Here is a 24,034-nt window from a genome sequence, read left to right as displayed (position 1 = left end):
ACATACAGATCTAGAGGTCACCTCCTCCAAGAAGTCTGTCTCAGGCCTTATGCTTACTACTTACTTGTACAAGCATGTCCCATAAAATATTACAAGCACTGCTTCATTTGACTGTTGACTACATTTCTTGAGACTATGGTCTGTGACTATTTGTGAACTCTCTGACTGACATAGTGTCTGACATACATACATTAAAGGGTATACACTACTTAACAATCCACCAAACAAATGAATAAAACATCTACCCAAAAATATACTAATTTTATGCCTCTTAAAATTTGGAAAAATTATAAAAACCACTCTCCAAAGAGAAAATCAACTATTTACTAAATCGGCTTTTAGAGCTTACACAGTCTAAGCAGGACACAAATAATTAGAAGGAAATTTATTGGAGAGGTTTTCCTGGAATATTTCTTTCCATCTACTTCTTGTCCACCTTACCATTCCAAAACATAGGTGTCTGCACATTCAAATAGGGTTGTCTAGTAAATGCATCTAAGGGATTATAGATTTGTCCTCAGACAGAGTCTAAGGTAGAGATGAAGCTTTCACTTTTTGGTATGAACGCACACATAATACTCTTGACTTTCTTTAATGAGGATGGAAGTCATTGTTTTTATAGAATAACTAAATGCAAATAGAGTACAAAACTCCCCACATATTACCATGAATTGCAACTCCCAAGAAAAAAATTCCAGTTAGATTTCTAAATACCCCCATTGTTTAATATCAGTTTCTAACAGATACTTTCTATCTGTGTATGGAAGACATTACTTATTGATTCTGTAGGCATACTTACTGACAAGTACAGCAGATAATGATACTTTCAACAGTAATAAAAATGTCAGCAATGAGGCAAACAGTATCTTAGGAAATTTGTGATAACTTTTGTGAGGAGTGGTCTTCATCTCAGGATATCCTTTTCTCTTCCTGTTTTTTTCTTGCATGACAAACACTTATTAATAAAACAACCTTAGAAATTATTTAAAAAGTGGAATGGGAAATAAATGATTATTTTCATGGTATATTTGTTACTAAATATATAAAACCACAATACTATGAGAAGTACTGGTGTTAATATTTTGGTATATATCCTTTGTGCAAATTTTGATATATATATATGCACATTTTCCTACATCATTGACACACCACAAATACTAATTTCTGACCTATAAATTCCTTTATATTGTTTCATAAATTTTTTTCATATCATCACATATTCTTCTCTAACACCATTTATTGTTTTCTCTAAAGGTAAGAGTAAGGACAGCATTCTAAATCATCATTTTGCCACTATACAACTCTTTAGTTCCTTTATGCCTATCTATAGGCAACTCAATGTGCTCAGACATCTCAGAGAACCAACAATTAACATCATTTACCTTCATCCTTCACCTCATCACTGACTCCCACCAGCAGAAAATGGGTTGTTACTGCTGAAGAATCTGAGTCTGTGGATGCATTTTTGAAACTTGCTTCAGCAAAATTATATTTTGAAGCCATACAAAGAAGTCCTTTTGCTTCCTTTAGATAATCTGTGTCATCTGTTCCCCTAAAATTTTTATAATTGAGAATCAAGCACGAGGGTAAGTGATCCTATCACTCAAATAAGTGAGGGCAGAGGCACCAAATAGTTGAATCCCCTGAAAAGTATCTCATGAGAATTTCAAAACACTACTTGGAAGCTCTCTGTCCACAGACAAGGTCCAATTCCCAGGACCAGCAAAGTGAAAATTATAGGTTTTGAATATACTCAATATAGATATTGTAGAGAGACACCAGGCCTACCTTCTGCACAGACATTTTCTCCTCCTCTGTTGGCTCTGACACCACATCCCAGGTCCTCTGCCCCAGCAATGATGGCTCTTTACCTTCGTTAGGCACTGAGTTCCCATGCTCCAGCGTCCACTCTTCACTTTATGGACACCCTCCTTACCCTGCCTGGTCTGAAAATACATATTATAAAGTAGGAACTCAAAAGGTAAGGGAAAGAAATAGGAAGGAAAGGAAAAGAGGAACCAAACAATTAGAGAAGTTTGTCCTGAGAACAGTGTACATGCCCTTAACTTGCGTAATTTGGCCTATTTGTAGGCCTATTTTTGGTGTCAGAAATCATTGTAATACCCAAATATTGTTAATTTCATGAACACAAGATACTTGTTAGATTATTTGTTATATTTTGTGACAAGATTATAGGAGAACTTTTGTTTTCTTTGGCAAATATACTTATTATACATTGTTGTATGCTTTTATTCAAAAAAGACAAGTGCTACAATTTTGCTCACTTTTTCAGTGCTATGAAAAAGCTTCTGGAGCTATTCCCATTACCAGATGAAGAAATACACAAGTACACACACAAACTCACAAAAATACACACACATATACACACTGTGCTTTCACAGAAAAGGTGATGTTCAAACAATGAATGAGAAGACAACTACTATAAAAGTAACTTATGCACAAGAAACTTCTGCAATGCAAATGCATTTGTAAAACTAATCCTAGAAAGAAAAGTTTTCACCATGTGTGATTTTTTCTTTTACTCAAGTGGTATAAGAATTTGGTTTATCTGCATAATTTTTTGAAATCTTAAAAATAAATGTTTGGGGATTTTCCTGAAGATGGCAGACTAGTGGCACCCACAGTTCACTAGTACCTCCAGGAACACCTGGAGGGCTGATAGTATTCAAGGTGGGTGACTGCCAGAAGACACTGAAGTTTCAGTAGCAAACAGAACCATATTCTTTAAATAGAATGAAGTCCTGGTTTCAATCTTCAGTGCTGCAAAAAAATGAAAGAAAGCAAAGAAGAAAAGAAAGAAAGAACATTAAAAAAAGAAAGGAAAAGAAAAGAAAATTTTGGCAGAGTAAAAACCCAACAATTCCACTGGACCACAACAGCTGCAGAGGGCAGAAGCTGACATAAAAGAAAGAGTTGGAGAGGATGGGCATGAGCCTCAGAAAACATGCACTGCAGTTCTTGTTGTGAACAGATAGACTCTAATTTAAATTGAGAGATAGATAGATACATGATAGTTAGACAGATAAAATGAAACCAGAAAATTTAGTGTGCAGAATGGAGAAACAGAGTCCATCAGAGAGAAAAGATAGGAAGAAATGGTCTCTAAATTGAAGAGGCTATGCACAGACTGGGAGAAAGCCTTTGCCAGATGTATATCAGATAAGGGACTGATAACCAGAATATACAGGGAGTTCAGAAAACTCCCAAAAAATCAATAACCTAAGAAAGAAATGGGCAAATGAACTGAACAGAGCCTTTTCAAAGGAAGAAGTCCAAATGGCTAAAAAAACACATGAAAAAATGGTTACCATCCCTGGCCATAAAGGAAATGCAAATCAAAACTACACTAAGATTCCACCTCACTCCTGCTGGAATAGCTGCCATCAAGAACACCAACAACAACAAATGTTGGCAAGAATGTGGGAGGGGAAAGGAACTCTCATACACTGCTGGTGGGAATGCAAGCTAGTACAACCACTATAGAAAACAGTATGGAGGCTCCTCAAAAAACTAAAAATAGATCTGCCATACCATCCAGCAATACCACTCCTAGGTATATACCTGAAGGAATGTGGGTCAGGTTACAACAAAGGCATCTGCACACACATGTTTATTGCAGCACTATTCACTATTGTTAGCTATGCAAACAGCCAAGATACCCCACTGACGAATGGATTAAGAAGATGTGGTATTTATACACAATGGGATTTTACCCAGCCACAAAGAAAAATGAAATTGTGTCATTTGCAAGTCAATGGATGGAACTGAAGAACATCATCTTAAGTGAAATTAGCTGGACTCAGAAGGCCAAAAGCCACATGTTCTCTCTCATATGCAGATTATAGGCTCAAAACAAATGTAGCAATATTATGGGATTTAGGTCACATTAAGGGGAGGTCACACACAGGAAGGATAAGGCAAGGGCAAGAAACTAAAAACTTGAATTTTGTTGATGTGCTTTCTGTACAAGATTGAATATAGAAATCTTAAGCTGGCCAGGGCCACCATGGGAAGTGGACTAGGGAGGAGTGAAGAGGATGGGTAGAGATAACCAGTTGGGGTTGTAATACATATGATATAAATGGAAATATAACATGGAAACTCCTTATCTCAAACTAGCAAAAAAAAAGTCATGTTTTTCTCTATATCTTTTATCTTTTTTCTTCTATAAAATCAGAGAACAAGAGGGCAGAACAAGTCCGGGGTGGGGGTGGGGGTGGTACCAGTGGGAGGGGAGGGGAGAGGTGGCAGGGAAAGGGGTAGGAAGATGAATATGATGCAAATAATGTGCACACATGTATGTAAATGCAAAAATGATACCTGTTAAAATTGTTCCAGGAATCCAGTGGAGGGGGGAATAAAAGAGAGCAATGAAGGGTGTGAATTCAGGTATGATATATTTGATACATTGTAAGAACTTTTGTAAATGCTACAATGTACCCCTGCCCAGCAAAACAACAAAGAAAAGAAAGGAAAAATAAGAGACTCAGAAACCACAAGTAACACTGGACTCAATACCAAGCAGATTTGTAGACAGAGTTTCTGGAGTCCACAAAGCATAGAGGCACTGGGAAAATTCTCTCCTCTTTCCAGGATTGTATCACTGTAAAATTGAAGAAAGCCATTTAAAAATGATTCCACCTAACTTTGCAGCTTTAAGAGTCAATTTTCCCTGCATTACCCTGACTCTGGGAACCAACATAAGGGTTGGGCAACTTATCCAGTGAGTTCTGGCCTGGACACTTGGTCTAGCCAGAGAGGAAAGGTTTTTTAATCAGATGCACAAAGTGCTCCATGCAGTGAAAAACTGGTCAAGTCATACACGGAAATGGAAGTTGCTTCCCATCTGGTCTTCAAGTAGGGAAGCTAACTAACACACCTCCAGAAGGGGAAAGGAGTGGGGGGCAAGACTTTATGCTAGAGCTTAGATTCTGAAAGTTGGAGACTTGGAAGGAAGAGCATATGAGTGTTCCTCCACAGTGGCAGCTCACTGCATCCCTATAAGGGTTCACTGCCCCATGACCACACACTTGAAGACAATAGAGACTAGGACTTGCTGGTGGAAAGGTTGTGATCTGCCTGGTCCAGTCCTAAGAAGCAGGAGAACTGCTGGGGTGAGTAATTCCCACCCACTCTGCTCTCAAACCACATCCTCTGGATGCCTAGCAAATGACACAAAGGAAAACAAAAGAAGTCAACTAGCACACACACTCCACCAAGTGGTCAACTGCCAATGTGGTCAAACAAAGAAAAGCCAATCAGCATAGATCAAGATTTTGCATCACTAGCCATGCAATTGACATCCTCATAGCAATGGACACTTGCCCCCTTTCTTTAATTTAAAAGAAATATTATTTGGAGACTGGTGGTGTGGTTCAAGTGGTTGAGCCTTGCAGAAGGAGAAGGAGGTCCAGAGTTTAAAGCCAACACCAGCAAAAAATTATTTTTATTTTATTTGTCTTTTTTAATTGTTTATTTTAATGAAGAATGGATCATCGATGCAATAAAAGAGGAAATTAAAAAGTTCCTAGAAGTCAATGAAAATGAAAACACAACCTACCGTAACCTATGGGACACAGCTAAGGCAGTCTTGAGAGGAAAGTTTATAGCCATGAGTGCATATATTAAAAAGATTGAAAGATCCCAAATCAATGACCTAATGATACATCTCAAACTCCTAGAAAAACAAGAACAAGCAAATCCCAAAACAAATAGAAGGAGAGACATAATAAAAATAAGAGCTGAAATCAACGAAATAGAAACCAAAAAAACCATACAAAGAATTAATGAAACAAAAAGTTGGTTCTTTGAAAAAATAAACAAGATCGATAGACCCCTGGCAAACCTGACTAAAATGAGGAGAGAAAAAACCCAAATTAGTAGAATCAGGAATGCAAAAGTGGAGATAACAACAAACACCATGGAAGTCCAGGAAATCATCAGAGACTACTTTGAGAACCTATATTCAAATAAATTTGAAAATCTAAAAGAAATGGACAGATTTCTAGATACATATGATCATCCAAAACTGAACCAAGAGGAAATTAATCACCTGAATAGACCTATAACACAAAATGAAATTGAAGCAGCAATCAAGAGTCTCCCCAAAAAGAAAAGTCCAGGACCTGATGGATTCTCTGCTGAATTCTATCAGACCTTTAAAGAAGAACTGATACCAACCCTCCTTAAACTGTTCCATGAAATAGAAAGGGAAGGAAAACTGCCAAACACATTTTATGAAGCCAGTATTACACTTATCCCAAAACCAGGCAAAGACACCTCCAAAAAGGAGAACTATAGGCCAATCTCCTTAATGAACATTGATGCAAAAATCCTCAACAAAATAATGGCAAATCGAATTCAGCAACACATCAAAAAGATTATCCACCACGACCAGGTAGGCTTCATCCCAGGGATGCAGGGGTGGTTCAACATATGAAAATCAATAAACGTAATAAACCACATTAACAGAAGCAAAGACAAAAACCACTTGATCATCTCAATAGATGCAGAAAAAGCCTTTGATAAGATCCAACATCATTTCATGATAAAAGCTCTAAGAAAACTAGGAATAGAAGGAAAGTTCCTCAACATTATAAAAGCTATATATGACAAACCTACAGCCAGCATTATACTTAACGGAGAAAAATTAAAACCGTTCCCTCTAAAATCAGGAACCAGACAAGGATGCCCACTATCTCCACTCCTATTCAACATAGTACTGGAATTCCTAGCCAGAGCAATTAGGCAAGAAGAAGGAATAAAAGGAATACAAATAGGTAAAGAAACTGTCAAAATATCCCTATTTGCAGACGACATGATCCTATACCTTAAAGACCCAAAAAACTCTACTCAGAAGCTTCTAGACATCATCAATAGCTATAGCAAGGTAGCAGGATATAAAATCAACATAGAAAAATCATTAGCATTTCTATACACTAACAATGAGCAAACGGAAAAAGAATGTATGAAAACAGTTCCGTTTACAATAGCCTCAAAAAAAATCAAATACCTAGGTGTAAACCTAACAAAAGATGTGAAAGACCTCTACAAGGAAAACTATACACCTCTGAAGAAAGAGATTGAGGAAGACTATAGAAAGTGGAGAGATCTCCCATGCTCATGGATTGGTAGAATCAACATAGTAAAAATGTCGATACTCCAAAAAGTAATCTACATGTTTAATGCAATTCCCATCAAAATTCCAATGACATTCATCAAAGAGATTGAAAAATCTACTGTTAAATTTATAGGGAAACACAAGAGGCCACGAATAGCCAAGGCAATACTCAGTCAAAAGAACAATGCAGGAGGTATCACAATACCTGACTTCAAACTATATTACAAAGCAATAATAATAAAAACAGCATGGTACTGGCACAAAAACAGACATGAAGACCAGTGGAACAGAATAGAGGATCAAGATATGAAGCCACACAACTATAAGCAACTTATCTTTGACAAAGGAGCTAAAAATATACGATGGAGAAATAGCAGCCTCTTCAACAAAAACTGCTGGGAAAACTGGTTAGCAGTCTGCAAAAAACTGAAACTAGATCCATGTATATCACCCTATACCAAGATTAACTCAAAATGGATCAAGGATCTTAATATCAGACCCCAAACTCTTAAGTTGATACAAGAAAGAGTAGGAAATACCCTGGAGTTAGTAGGTATAGGTAAGAACTTTCTCAATGAAACCCCAGCAGCACAGCAACTAAGAGATAGCATAGATAAATGGGACCTCATAAAACTAAAAAGCTTCTGTTCATCAAAAGAAATGGTCTCTAAACTGAAGAGAACACCCACAGAGTGGGAGAAAATAGTTGCCAACTATACATCAGACAAAGGACTGATAACCAGAATATACAGGGAACTTCAAAAACTAAATTCTCCCAAAACTAATGAAACAATAAAGAAATGGGCATGTGAACTAAACAGAACTTTCTCAAAAGAAGAAATTCAAATGGCCAGAAAACACATGAAAAAATGCTCACCATCTCTAGCAATAAAGGAAATGCAAATTAAAACCACACTAAGATTCCACCTCACCCCTGTTAGAATAGCCATCATCAGCAACACCACCAACAACAGGTGTTGGCGAGGATGCGGGGAAAAAGGAACCCTCTTACACTGTTGGTGGGAATGTAGACTAGTACAACCACTCTGGAAAAAAATTTGGAGGCTACTTAAAAAGCTGGACATCGATCTACCATTTGATCCAGCAATACCACTCTTGGGGATATACCCAAAAGACTGTTACTGCAGAGGCACCTGCACATCCATGTTTATTGCGGCACTATTCACAATAGCCAAGTTATGGAAACAGCCAAGATGCCCCAGCACTGACGAATGGATTAAGAAAATGTGGTATCTATACACAATGGAATTTTATGCAGCCATGAAGAAGAACGAAATGTTATCATTCGCTGGTAAATGGATGGAATTGGAGAACATCATTCTGAGTGAGGTTAGCCTGGCTCAAAAGACCAAAAATCGTATGTTCTCCCTCATATGTGGACATTAGATCAAGGGCAAACACAACAAGGGGATTGGACTATGAGCACATGATAAAAGCGAGAGCACACAAGGGAGGGGTGAGGATAGGTAAGACACCTAAAAAACTAGCTAGCATTTGTTGCCCTTAATGCAGAGAAACTAAAGCAGATACCTTAAAGCAACTGAGGCCAATAGGAAAAGGGGACCAGGAACTAGAGAAAAGGTTAGATTAAAAAGAATTAACCTAGAAGGTAACACCCATGCACAGGAAATCAATGTGAGTCAATGCCCTGTATAGCTATCCTTATCTCAACCAGCAAAACCCCTTGTTCCTTCCTATTATTGCTTATACTCTCTCTACAACAAAATTAGAGATAAGGGCAAAATAGTTTCTGCTGGGTATTGAGGGGGGAAGCGGGAGGGGGTGGAGTGGGTGGTAAGGGAGGGGGTGGGGGCAGGGGGGAGAAATGACCCAAGCCTTGTATGCACATATGAATAATAAAAGAAAAATGAAAAAAAAAAAAAAAAGAAAATCTAAAAGAAATGGACAGATTTCTAGATACATATGATCATCCAAAACTGAACCAAGAGGAAATTAATCACCTGAATAGACCTATAACACAAAATGAAATTGAAGCAGCAATCAAGAGTCTCCCCAAAAAGAAAAGTCCAGGACCTGATGGATTCTCTGCTGAATTCTATCAGACCTTTAAAGAAGAACTGATACCAACCCTCCTTAAACTGTTCCATGAAATAGAAAGGGAAGGAAAACTGCCAAACACATTTTATGAAGCCAGTATTACACTTATCCCAAAACCAGGCAAAGACACCTCCAAAAAGGAGAACTATAGGCCAATCTCCTTAATGAACATTGATGCAAAAATCCTCAACAAAATAATGGCAAATCGAATTCAGCAACACATCAAAAAGATTATCCACCACGACCAGGTAGGCTTCATCCCAGGGATGCAGGGGTGGTTCAACATACGAAATTCAATAAACGTAATAAACCACATTAACAGAAGCAAAGACAAAAACCACTTGATCATCTCAATAGATGCAGAAAAAGCCTTTGATAAGATCCAACATCATTTCATGATAAAAGCTCTAAGAAAACTAGGAATAGAAGGAAAGTTCCTCAACATTATAAAAGCTATATATGACAAACCTACAGCCAGCATTATACTTAACGGAGAAAAATTAAAACCGTTCCCTCTAAAATCAGGAACCAGACAAGGATGCCCACTATCTCCACTCCTATTCAACATAGTACTGGAATTCCTAGCCAGAGCAATTAGGCAAGAAGAAGGAATAAAAGGAATACAAATAGGTAAAGAAACTGTCAAAATATCCCTATTTGCAGACGACATGATCCTATACCTTAAAGACCCAAAAAACTCTACTCAGAAGCTTCTAGACATCATCAATAGCTATAGCAAGGTAGCAGGATATAAAATCAACATAGAAAAATCATTAGCATTTCTATACACTAACAATGAGCAAACGGAAAAAGAATGTATGAAAACAGTTCCATTTACAATAGCCTCAAAAAAAATCAAATACCTAGGTGTAAACCTAACAAAAGATGTGAAAGACCCCTACAAGGAAAACTATACACTTCTGAAGAAAGAGATTGAGGAAGACTATAGAAAGTGGAGAGATCTCCCATGCTCATGGATTGGTAGAATCAACATAGTAAAAATGTCGATACTCCCCAAAGTAATCTACATGTTTAATGCAATTCCCATCAAAATTCCAATGATATTCATTAAAGAGATTGAAAAATCTACTGTTAAATTTATATGGAAACACAAGAGGCCACGAATAGCCAAGGCAATACTCAGTCAAAAGAACAATGCAGGAGGTATCACAATACCTGACTTCAAACTATATTACAAAGCAATAACAATAAAAACAGCATGGTACTGGCACAAAAACAGACATGAAGACCAGTGGAACAGAATAGAGGATCCAGATATGAAGCCACACAACTATGAGCAACTTATCTTTGACAAAGGAGCTAAAAATATACGATGGAGAAATAGCAGCCTCTTCAACAAAAACTGCTGGGAAAACTGGTTAGCAGTCTGCAAAAAACTGAAACTAGATCCATGTATATCACCCTATACCAAGATTAACTCAAAATGGATCAAGGATCTTAATATCAGACCCCAAACTCTTAAGTTGATACAAGAAAGAGTAGGAAATACTCTGGAGTTAGTAGGTATAGGTAAGAACTTTCTCAATGAAACCCCAGCAGCACAGCAACTAAGAGATAGCATAGATAAATGGGACCTCATAAAACTAAAAAGCTTCTGTTCATCAAAAGAAATGGTCTCTAAACTGAAGAGAACACCCACAGAGTGGGAGAAAATAGTTGCCAACTATACATCAGACAAAGGACTGATAACCAGAATATACAGGGAACTTCAAAAACTAAATTCTCCCAAAACTAATGAAACAATAAAGAAATGGGCATGTGAACTAAACAGAACTTTCTCAAAAGAAGAAATTCAAATGGCCAGAAAACACATGAAAAAATGCTCACCATCTCTAGCAATAAAGGAAATGCAAATTAAAACCACACTAAGATTCCACCTCACCCCTGTTAGAATAGCCATCATCAGCAACACCACCAACAACAGGTGTTGGCGAGGATGCGGGGAAAAAGGAACCCTCTTACACTGTTGGTGGGAATGTAGACTAGTACAACCACTCTGGAAAAAAATTTGGAGGCTACTTAAAAAGCTGGACATCGATCTACCATTTGATCCAGCAATACCACTCTTGGGGATATACCCAAAAGACTGTTACTGCAGAGGCACCTGCACATCCATGTTTATTGCGGCACTATTCACAATAGCCAAGTTATGGAAACAGCCAAGATGCCCCAGCACTGACGAATGGATTAAGAAAATGTGGTATCTATACACAATGGAATTTTATGCAGCCATGAAGAAGAACGAAATGTTATCATTCGCTGGTAAATGGATGGAATTGGAGAACATCATTCTGAGTGAGGTTAGCCTGGCTCAAAAGACCAAAAATCGTATGTTCTCCCTCATATGTGGACATTAGATCAAGGGCAAACACAACAAGGGGATTGGACTATGAGCACATGATAAAAGCGAGAGCACACAAGGGAGGGGCGAGGATAGGTAAGACACCTAAAAAACTAGCTAGCATTTGTTGCCCTTAATGCAGAGAAACTAAAGCAGATACCTTAAAGCAACTGAGGCCAATAGGAAAAGGGGACCAGGAACTAGAGAAAAGGTTAGATTAAAAAGAATTAACCTAGAAGGTAACACCCATGCACAGGAAATCAATGTGAGTCAATGCCCTGTATAGCTATCCTTATCTCAACCAGCAAAACCCCTTGTTCCTTCCTATTATTGCTTATACTCTCTCTACAACAAAATTAGAGATAAGGGCAAAATAGTTTCTGCTGGGTATTGAGGGGGGAAGCGGGAGGGGGTGGAGTGGGTGGTAAGGGAGGGGGTGGGGGCAGGGGGGAGAAATGACCCAAGCCTTGTATGCACATATGAATAATAAAAGAAAAATGAAAAAAAAAAAAAAAGAAAATCTAAAAGAAATGGACAGATTTCTAGATACATATGATCATCCAAAACTGAACCAAGAGGAAATTAATCACCTGAATAGACCTATAACACAAAATGAAATTGAAGCAGCAATCAAGAGTCTCCCCAAAAAGAAAAGTCCAGGACCTGATGGATTCTCTGCTGAATTCTATCAGACCTTTAAAGAAGAACTGATACCAACCCTCCTTAAACTGTTCCATGAAATAGAAAGGGAAGGAAAACTGCCAAACACATTTTATGAAGCCAGTATTACACTTATCCCAAAACCAGGCAAAGACACCTCCAAAAAGGAGAACTATAGGCCAATCTCCTTAATGAACATTGATGCAAAAATCCTCAACAAAATAATGGCAAATCGAATTCAGCAACACATCAAAAAGATTATCCACCACGACCAGGTAGGCTTCATCCCAGGGATGCAGGGGTGGTTCAACATACGAAAATCAATAAACGTAATAAACCACATTAACAGAAGCAAAGACAAAAACCACTTGATCATCTCAATAGATGCAGAAAAAGCCTTTGATAAGATCCAACATCATTTCATGATAAAAGCTCTAGGAAAACTAGGAATAGAAGGAAAGTTCCTCAACATTATAAAAGCTATATATGACAAACCTACAGCCAGCATTATACTTAACGGAGAAAAATTAAAACCGTTCCCTCTAAAATCAGGAACCAGACAAGGATGCCCACTATCTCCACTCCTATTCAACATAGTACTGGAATTCCTAGCCAGAGCAATTAGGCAAGAAGAAGGAATAAAAGGAATACAAATAGGTAAAGAAACTGTCAAAATATCCCTATTTGCAGACGACATGATCCTATACCTTAAAGACCCAAAAAACTCTACTCAGAAGCTTCTAGACATCATCAATAGCTATAGCAAGGTAGCAGGATATAAAATCAACATAGAAAAATCATTAGCATTTCTATACACTAACAATGAGCAAACGGAAAAAGAATGTATGAAAACAGTTCCATTTACAATAGCCTCAAAAAAAATCAAATACCTAGGTGTAAACCTAACAAAAGATGTGAAAGACCCCTACAAGGAAAACTATACACTTCTGAAGAAAGAGATTGAGGAAGACTATAGAAAGTGGAGAGATCTCCCATGCTCATGGATTGGTAGAATCAACATAGTAAAAATGTCGATACTCCCCAAAGTAATCTACATGTTTAATGCAATTCCCATCAAAATTCCAATGATATTCATTAAAGAGATTGAAAAATCTACTGTTAAATTTATATGGAAACACAAGAGGCCACGAATAGCCAAGGCAATACTCAGTCAAAAGAACAATGCAGGAGGTATCACAATACCTGACTTCAAACTATATTACAAAGCAATAACAATAAAAACAGCATGGTACTGGCACAAAAACAGACATGAAGACCAGTGGAACAGAATAGAGGATCCAGATATGAAGCCACACAACTATGAGCAACTTATCTTTGACAAAGGAGCTAAAAATATACGATGGAGAAATAGCAGCCTCTTCAACAAAAACTGCTGGGAAAACTGGTTAGCAGTCTGCAAAAAACTGAAACTAGATCCATGTATATCACCCTATACCAAGATTAACTCAAAATGGATCAAGGATCTTAATATCAGACCCCAAACTCTTAAGTTGATACAAGAAAGAGTAGGAAATACTCTGGAGTTAGTAGGTATAGGTAAGAACTTTCTCAATGAAACCCCAGCAGCACAGCAACTAAGAGATAGCATAGATAAATGGGACCTCATAAAACTAAAAAGCTTCTGTTCATCAAAAGAAATGGTCTCTAAACTGAAGAGAACACCCACAGAGTGGGAGAAAATAGTTGCCAACTATACATCAGACAAAGGACTGATAACCAGAATATACAGGGAACTTCAAAAACTAAATTCTCCCAAAACTAATGAAACAATAAAGAAATGGGCATGTGAACTAAACAGAACTTTCTCAAAAGAAGAAATTCAAATGGCCAGAAAACACATGAAAAAATGCTCACCATCTCTAGCAATAAAGGAAATGCAAATTAAAACCACACTAAGATTCCACCTCACCCCTGTTAGAATAGCCATCATCAGCAACACCACCAACAACAGGTGTTGGCGAGGATGCGGGGAAAAAGGAACCCTCTTACACTGTTGGTGGGAATGTAGACTAGTACAACCACTCTGGAAAAAAATTTGGAGGCTACTTAAAAAGCTGGACATCGATCTACCATTTGATCCAGCAATACCACTCTTGGGGATATACCCAAAAGACTGTTACTGCAGAGGCACCTGCACATCCATGTTTATTGCGGCACTATTCACAATAGCCAAGTTATGGAAACAGCCAAGATGCCCCAGCACTGACGAATGGATTAAGAAAATGTGGTATCTATACACAATGGAATTTTATGCAGCCATGAAGAAGAACGAAATGTTATCATTCGCTGGTAAATGGATGGAATTGGAGAACATCATTCTGAGTGAGGTTAGCCTGGCTCAAAAGACCAAAAATCGTATGTTCTCCCTCATATGTGGAAATTAGATCAAGGGCAAACACAACAAGGGGATTGGACTATGAGCACATGATAAAAGCGAGAGCACACAAGGGAGGGGTGAGGATAGGTAAGACACCTAAAAAACTAGCTAGCATTTGTTGCCCTTAATGCAGAGAAACTAAAGCAGATACCTTAAAGCAACTGAGGCCAATAGGAAAAGGGGACCAGGAACTAGAGAAAAGGTTAGATTAAAAAGAATTAACCTAGAAGGTAACACCCATGCACAGGAAATCAATGTGAGTCAATGCCCTGTATAGCTATCCTTATCTCAACCAGCAAAACCCCTTGTTCCTTCCTATTATTGCTTATACTCTCTCTACAACAAAATTAGAGATAAGGGCAAAATAGTTTCTGCTGGGTATTGAGGGGGGAAGCGGGAGGGGGTGGAGTGGGTGGTAAGGGAGGGGGTGGGGGCAGGGGGGAGAAATGACCCAAGCCTTGTATGCACATATGAATAATAAAAGAAAAATGAAAAAAAAAAAAAAAAGAAAATCTAAAAGAAATGGACAGATTTCTAGATACATATGATCATCCAAAACTGAACCAAGAGGAAATTAATCACCTGAATAGACCTATAACACAAAATGAAATTGAAGCAGCAATCAAGAGTCTCCCCAAAAAGAAAAGTCCAGGACCTGATGGATTCTCTGCTGAATTCTATCAGACCTTTAAAGAAGAACTGATACCAACCCTCCTTAAACTGTTCCATGAAATAGAAAGGGAAGGAAAACTGCCAAACACATTTTATGAAGCCAGTATTACACTTATCCCAAAACCAGGCAAAGACACCTCCAAAAAGGAGAACTATAGGCCAATCTCCTTAATGAACATTGATGCAAAAATCCTCAACAAAATAATGGCAAATCGAATTCAGCAACACATCAAAAAGATTATCCACCACGACCAGGTAGGCTTCATCCCAGGGATGCAGGGGTGGTTCAACATACGAAAATCAATAAACGTAATAAACCACATTAACAGAAGCAAAGACAAAAACCACTTGATCATCTCAATAGATGCAGAAAAAGCCTTTGATAAGATCCAACATCATTTCATGATAAAAGCTCTAGGAAAACTAGGAATAGAAGGAAAGTTCCTCAACATTATAAAAGCTATATATGACAAACCTACAGCCAGCATTATACTTAACGGAGAAAAATTAAAACCGTTCCCTCTAAAATCAGGAACCAGACAAGGATGCCCACTATCTCCACTCCTATTCAACATAGTACTGGAATTCCTAGCCAGAGCAATTAGGCAAGAAGAAGGAATAAAAGGAATACAAATAGGTAAAGAAACTGTCAAAATATCCCTATTTGCAGACGACATGATCCTATACCTTAAAGACCCAAAAAACTCTACTCAGAAGCTTCTAGACATCATCAATAGCTATAGCAAGGTAGCAGGATATAAAATCAACATAGAAAAATCATTAGCATTTCTATACACTAACAATGAGCAAACGGAAAAAGAATGTATGAAAACAGTTCCATTTACAATAGCCTCAAAAAAAATCAAATACCTAGGTGTAAACCTAACAAAAGATGTGAAAGACCCCTACAAGGAAAACTATACACTTCTGAAGAAAGAGATTGAGGAAGACTATAGAAAGTGGAGAGATCTCCCATGCTCATGGATTGGTAGAATCAACATAGTAAAAATGTCGATACTCCCCAAAGTAATCTACATGTTTAATGCAATTCCCATCAAAATTCCAATGATATTCATTAAAGAGATTGAAAAATCTACTGTTAAATTTATATGGAAACACAAGAGGCCACGAATAGCCAAGGCAATACTCAGTCAAAAGAACAATGCAGGAGGTATCACAATACCTGACTTCAAACTATATTACAAAGCAATAACAATAAAAACAGCATGGTACTGGCACAAAAACAGACATGAAGACCAGTGGAACAGAATAGAGGATCCAGATATGAAGCCACACAACTATGAGCAACTTATCTTTGACAAAGGAGCTAAAAATATACGATGGAGAAATAGCAGCCTCTTCAACAAAAACTGCTGGGAAAACTGGTTAGCAGTCTGCAAAAAACTGAAACTAGATCCATGTATATCACCCTATACCAAGATTAACTCAAAATGGATCAAGGATCTTAATATCAGACCCCAAACTCTTAAGTTGATACAAGAAAGAGTAGGAAATACTCTGGAGTTAGTAGGTATAGGTAAGAACTTTCTCAATGAAACCCCAGCAGCACAGCAACTAAGAGATAGCATAGATAAATGGGACCTCATAAAACTAAAAAGCTTCTGTTCATCAAAAGAAATGGTCTCTAAACTGAAGAGAACACCCACAGAGTGGGAGAAAATAGTTGCCAACTATACATCAGACAAAGGACTGATAACCAGAATATACAGGGAACTTCAAAAACTAAATTCTCCCAAAACTAATGAAACAATAAAGAAATGGGCATGTGAACTAAACAGAACTTTCTCAAAAGAAGAAATTCAAATGGCCAGAAAACACATGAAAAAATGCTCACCATCTCTAGCAATAAAGGAAATGCAAATTAAAACCACACTAAGATTCCACCTCACCCCTGTTAGAATAGCCATCATCAGCAACACCACCAACAACAGGTGTTGGCGAGGATGCGGGGAAAAAGGAACCCTCTTACACTGTTGGTGGGAATGTAGACTAGTACAACCACTCTGGAAAAAAATTTGGAGGCTACTTAAAAAGCTGGACATCGATCTACCATTTGATCCAGCAATACCACTCTTGGGGATATACCCAAAAGACTGTTACTGCAGAGGCACCTGCACATCCATGTTTATTGCGGCACTATTCACAATAGCCAAGTTATGGAAACAGCCAAGATGCCCCAGCACTGACGAATGGATTAAGAAAATGTGGTATCTATACACAATGGAATTTTATGCAGCCATGAAGAAGAACGAAATGTTATCATTCGCTGGTAAATGGATGGAATTGGAGAACATCATTCTGAGTGAGGTTAGCCTGGCTCAAAAGACCAAAAATCGTATGTTCTCCCTCATATGTGGACATTAGATCAAGGGCAAACACAACAAGGGGATTGGACTATGAGCACATGATAAAAGCGAGAGCACACAAGGGAGGGGCGAGGATAGGTAAGACACCTAAAAAACTAGCTAGCATTTGTTGCCCTTAATGCAGAGAAACTAAAGCAGATACCTTAAAGCAACTGAGGCCAATAGGAAAAGGGGACCAGGAACTAGAGAAAAGGTTAGATTAAAAAGAATTAACCTAGAAGGTAACACCCATGCACAGGAAATCAATGTGAGTCAATGCCCTGTATAGCTATCCTTATCTCAACCAGCAAAACCCCTTGTTCCTTCCTATTATTGCTTATACTCTCTCTACAACAAAATTAGAGATAAGGGCAAAATAGTTTCTGCTGGGTATTGAGGGGGGAAGCGGGAGGGGGTGGAGTGGGTGGTAAGGGAGGGGGTGGGGGCAGGGGGGAGAAATGACCCAAGCCTTGTATGCACATATGAATAATAAAAGAAAAATGAAAAAAAAAAAAAAGAAAATCTAAAAGAAATGGACAGATTTCTAGATACATATGATCATCCAAAACTGAACCAAGAGGAAATTAATCACCTGAATAGACCTATAACACAAAATGAAATTGAAGCAGCAATCAAGAGTCTCCCCAAAAAGAAAAGTCCAGGACCTGATGGATTCTCTGCTGAATTCTATCAGACCTTTAAAGAAGAACTGATACCAACCCTCCTTAAACTGTTCCATGAAATAGAAAGGGAAGGAAAACTGCCAAACACATTTTATGAAGCCAGTATTACACTTATCCCAAAACCAGGCAAAGACACCTCCAAAAAGGAGAACTATAGGCCAATCTCCTTAATGAACATTGATGCAAAAATCCTCAACAAAATAATGGCAAATCGAATTCAGCAACACATCAAAAAGATTATCCACCACGACCAGGTAGGCTTCATCCCAGGGATGCAGGGGTGGTTCAACATACGAAAATCAATAAACGTAATAAACCACATTAACAGAAGCAAAGACAAAAACCACTTGATCATCTCAATAGATGCAGAAAAAGCCTTTGATAAGATCCAACATCATTTCATGATAAAAGCTCTAGGAAAACTAGGAATAGAAGGAAAGTTCCTCAACATTATAAAAGCTATATATGACAAACCTACAGCCAGCATTATACTTAACGGAGAAAAATTAAAACCGTTCCCTCTAAAATCAGGAACCAGACAAGGATGCCCACTATCTCCACTCCTATTCAACATAGTACTGGAATTCCTAGCCAGAGCAATTAGGCAAGAAGAAGGAATAAAAGGAATACAAATAGGTAAAGAAACTGTCAAAATATCCCTATTTGCAGACGACATGATCCTATACCTTAAAGACCCAAAAAACTCTACTCAGAAGCTTCTAGACATCATCAATAGCTATAGCAAGGTAGCAGGATATAAAATCAACATAGAAAAATCATTAGCATTTCTATACACTAACAATGAGCAAACGGAAAAAGAATGTATGAAAACAGTTCCATTTACAATAGCCTCAAAAAAAATCAAATACCTAGGTGTAAACCTAACAAAAGATGTGAAAGACCCCTACAAGGAAAACTATACACTTCTGAAGAAAGAGATTGAGGAAGACTATAGAAAGTGGAGAGATCTCCCATGCTCATGGATTGGTAGAATCAACATAGTAAAAATGTCGATACTCCCCAAAGTAATCTACATGTTTAATGCAATTCCCATCAAAATTCCAATGATATTCATTAAAGAGATTGAAAAATCTACTGTTAAATTTATATGGAAACACAAGAGGCCACGAATAGCCAAGGCAATACTCAGTCAAAAGAACAATGCAGGAGGTATCACAATACCTGACTTCAAACTATATTACAAAGCAATAACAATAAAAACAGCATGGTACTGGCACAAAAACAGACATGAAGACCAGTGGAACAGAATAGAGGATCCAGATATGAAGCCACACAACTATGAGCAACTTATCTTTGACAAAGGAGCTAAAAATATACGATGGAGAAATAGCAGCCTCTTCAACAAAAACTGCTGGGAAAACTGGTTAGCAGTCTGCAAAAAACTGAAACTAGATCCATGTATATCACCCTATACCAAGATTAACTCAAAATGGATCAAGGATCTTAATATCAGACCCCAAACTCTTAAGTTGATACAAGAAAGAGTAGGAAATACTCTGGAGTTAGTAGGTATAGGTAAGAACTTTCTCAATGAAACCCCAGCAGCACAGCAACTAAGAGATAGCATAGATAAATGGGACCTCATAAAACTAAAAAGCTTCTGTTCATCAAAAGAAATGGTCTCTAAACTGAAGAGAACACCCACAGAGTGGGAGAAAATAGTTGCCAACTATACATCAGACAAAGGACTGATAACCAGAATATACAGGGAACTTCAAAAACTAAATTCTCCCAAAACTAATGAAACAATAAAGAAATGGGCATGTGAACTAAACAGAACTTTCTCAAAAGAAGAAATTCAAATGGCCAGAAAACACATGAAAAAATGCTCACCATCTCTAGCAATAAAGGAAATGCAAATTAAAACCACACTAAGATTCCACCTCACCCCTGTTAGAATAGCCATCATCAGCAACACCACCAACAACAGGTGTTGGCGAGGATGCGGGGAAAAAGGAACCCTCTTACACTGTTGGTGGGAATGTAGACTAGTACAACCACTCTGGAAAAAAATTTGGAGGCTACTTAAAAAGCTGGACATCGATCTACCATTTGATCCAGCAATACCACTCTTGGGGATATACCCAAAAGACTGTTACTGCAGAGGCACCTGCACATCCATGTTTATTGCGGCACTATTCACAATAGCCAAGTTATGGAAACAGCCAAGATGCCCCAGCACTGACGAATGGATTAAGAAAATGTGGTATCTATACACAATGGAATTTTATGCAGCCATGAAGAAGAACGAAATGTTATCATTCGCTGGTAAATGGATGGAATTGGAGAACATCATTCTGAGTGAGGTTAGCCTGGCTCAAAAGACCAAAAATCGTATGTTCTCCCTCATATGTGGACATTAGATCAAGGGCAAACACAACAAGGGGATTGGACTATGAGCACATGATAAAAGCGAGAGCACACAAGGGAGGGGCGAGGATAGGTAAGACACCTAAAAAACTAGCTAGCATTTGTTGCCCTTAATGCAGAGAAACTAAAGCAGATACCTTAAAGCAACTGAGGCCAATAGGAAAAGGGGACCAGGAACTAGAGAAAAGGTTAGATTAAAAAGAATTAACCTAGAAGGTAACACCCATGCACAGGAAATCAATGTGAGTCAATGCCCTGTATAGCTATCCTTATCTCAACCAGCAAAACCCCTTGTTCCTTCCTATTATTGCTTATACTCTCTCTACAACAAAATTAGAGATAAGGGCAAAATAGTTTCTGCTGGGTATTGAGGGGGGAAGCGGGAGGGGGTGGAGTGGGTGGTAAGGGAGGGGGTGGGGGCAGGGGGGAGAAATGACCCAAGCCTTGTATGCACATATGAATAATAAAAGAAAAATGAAAAAAAAAAAAAAAAGAAAATCTAAAAGAAATGGACAGATTTCTAGATACATATGATCATCCAAAACTGAACCAAGAGGAAATTAATCACCTGAATAGACCTATAACACAAAATGAAATTGAAGCAGCAATCAAGAGTCTCCCCAAAAAGAAAAGTCCAGGACCTGATGGATTCTCTGCTGAATTCTATCAGACCTTTAAAGAAGAACTGATACCAACCCTCCTTAAACTGTTCCATGAAATAGAAAGGGAAGGAAAACTGCCAAACACATTTTATGAAGCCAGTATTACACTTATCCCAAAACCAGGCAAAGACACCTCCAAAAAGGAGAACTATAGGCCAATCTCCTTAATGAACATTGATGCAAAAATCCTCAACAAAATAATGGCAAATCGAATTCAGCAACACATCAAAAAGATTATCCACCACGACCAGGTAGGCTTCATCCCAGGGATGCAGGGGTGGTTCAACATACGAAAATCAATAAACGTAATAAACCACATTAACAGAAGCAAAGACAAAAACCACTTGATCATCTCAATAGATGCAGAAAAAGCCTTTGATAAGATCCAACATCATTTCATGATAAAAGCTCTAGGAAAACTAGGAATAGAAGGAAAGTTCCTCAACATTATAAAAGCTATATATGACAAACCTACAGCCAGCATTATACTTAACGGAGAAAAATTAAAACCGTTCCCTCTAAAATCAGGAACCAGACAAGGATGCCCACTATCTCCACTCCTATTCAACATAGTACTGGAATTCCTAGCCAGAGCAATTAGGCAAGAAGAAGGAATAAAAGGAATACAAATAGGTAAAGAAACTGTCAAAATATCCCTATTTGCAGACGACATGATCCTATACCTTAAAGACCCAAAAAACTCTACTCAGAAGCTTCTAGACATCATCAATAGCTATAGCAAGGTAGCAGGATATAAAATCAACATAGAAAAATCATTAGCATTTCTATACACTAACAATGAGCAAACGGAAAAAGAATGTATGAAAACAGTTCCATTTACAATAGCCTCAAAAAAAATCAAATACCTAGGTGTAAACCTAACAAAAGATGTGAAAGACCCCTACAAGGAAAACTATACACTTCTGAAGAAAGAGATTGAGGAAGACTATAGAAAGTGGAGAGATCTCCCATGCTCATGGATTGGTAGAATCAACATAGTAAAAATGTCGATACTCCCCAAAGTAATCTACATGTTTAATGCAATTCCCATCAAAATTCCAATGATATTCATTAAAGAGATTGAAAAATCTACTGTTAAATTTATATGGAAACACAAGAGGCCACGAATAGCCAAGGCAATACTCAGTCAAAAGAACAATGCAGGAGGTATCACAATACCTGACTTCAAACTATATTACAAAGCAATAACAATAAAAACAGCATGGTACTGGCACAAAAACAGACATGAAGACCAGTGGAACAGAATAGAGGATCCAGATATGAAGCAACACAACTATGAGCAACTTATCTTTGACAAAGGAGCTAAAAATATACGATGGAGAAATAGCAGCCTCTTCAACAAAAACTGCTGGGAAAACTGGTTAGCAGTCTGCAAAAAACTGAAACTAGATCCATGTATATCACCCTATACCAAGATTAACTCAAAATGGATCAAGGATCTTAATATCAGACCCCAAACTCTTAAGTTGATACAAGAAAGAGTAGGAAATACTCTGGAGTTAGTAGGTATAGGTAAGAACTTTCTCAATGAAACCCCAGCAGCACAGCAACTAAGAGATAGCATAGATAAATGGGACCTCATAAAACTAAAAAGCTTCTGTTCATCAAAAGAAATGGTCTCTAAACTGAAGAGAACACCCACAGAGTGGGAGAAAATATTTGCCAATTATACATCAGACAAAGGACTGATAACCAGAATATACAGGGAACTTCAAAAACTAAATTCTCCCAAAACTAATGAAACAATAAAGAAATGGGCATGTGAACTAAACAGAACTTTCTCAAAAGAAGAAATTCAAATGGCCAGAAAACACATGAAAAAATGCTCACCATCTCTAGCAATAAAGGAAATGCAAATTAAAACCACACTAAGATTCCACCTCACCCCTGTTAGAATAGCCATCATCAGCAACACCACCAACAACAGGTGTTGGCGAGTATGCGGGGAAAAAGGAACCCTTTTACACTGTTGGTGGGAATGTAGACTAGTACAACCACTCTGGAAAAAAATTTGGAGGCTACTTAAAAAGCTGGACATCGATCTACCATTTGATCCAGCAATACCACTCTTGGGGATATACCCAAAAGACTGTTACTCCAGAGGCACCTGCACAACCATGTTTATTGCGGCACTATTCACAATAGCCAAGTTATGGAAACAGCCAAGATGTCCCAGCACTGACGAATGGATTAAGAAAATGTGGTATCTATACACAATGGAATTTTATGCAGCCATGAAGAAGAACGAAATGTTATCATTCGCTGGTAAATGGATGGAATTGGAGAACATCATTCTGAGTGAGGTTAGCCTGGCTCAAAAGACCAAAAATCGTATGTTCTCCCTCATATGTGGACATTAGATCAAGGGCAAACACAACAAGGGGATTGGACTATGAGCACATGATAAAAGCGAGAGCACACAAGGGAGGGGCGAGGATAGGTAAGACACCTAAAAAACTAGCTAGCATTTGTTGCCCTTAATGCAGAGAAACTAAAGCAGATACCTTAAAGCAACTGAGGCCAATAGGAAAAGGGGACCAGGAACTAGAGAAAAGGTTAGATCAAAAAGAATTAACCTAGAAGATAACACCCACGCACA

General features: G+C 38.0%; 1 protein-coding gene across 8 annotated transcripts in view; it reads right to left on the bottom strand.

Moving 5' to 3' along the window:
- LOC109680657 (C-type lectin domain family 4 member A) overlaps positions 1-24,034 on the bottom strand; it is a 142,619-nt gene that overhangs the window by 88,587 nt on the left and 29,998 nt on the right. For 7 of the 8 annotated variants that reach the window (XM_074076134.1, XM_074076136.1, XM_074076131.1 and 4 more), the window contains one exon: positions 1,789-1,946. The gene's annotated coding sequence lies outside the window, so the exon portion shown is untranslated. The remainder of the gene's footprint in view (positions 1-1,788; positions 1,947-24,034) is intronic. The other variant, XM_074076130.1, reaches the window with a different exon arrangement.

Source organism: Castor canadensis, chromosome 6 (genome assembly GCF_047511655.1).
Source record: "Castor canadensis chromosome 6, mCasCan1.hap1v2, whole genome shotgun sequence".
Taxonomy (NCBI): Eukaryota; Metazoa; Chordata; class Mammalia; order Rodentia; family Castoridae; genus Castor; species Castor canadensis.
This window is presented reverse-complemented; position numbering and strand designations above follow the sequence as displayed.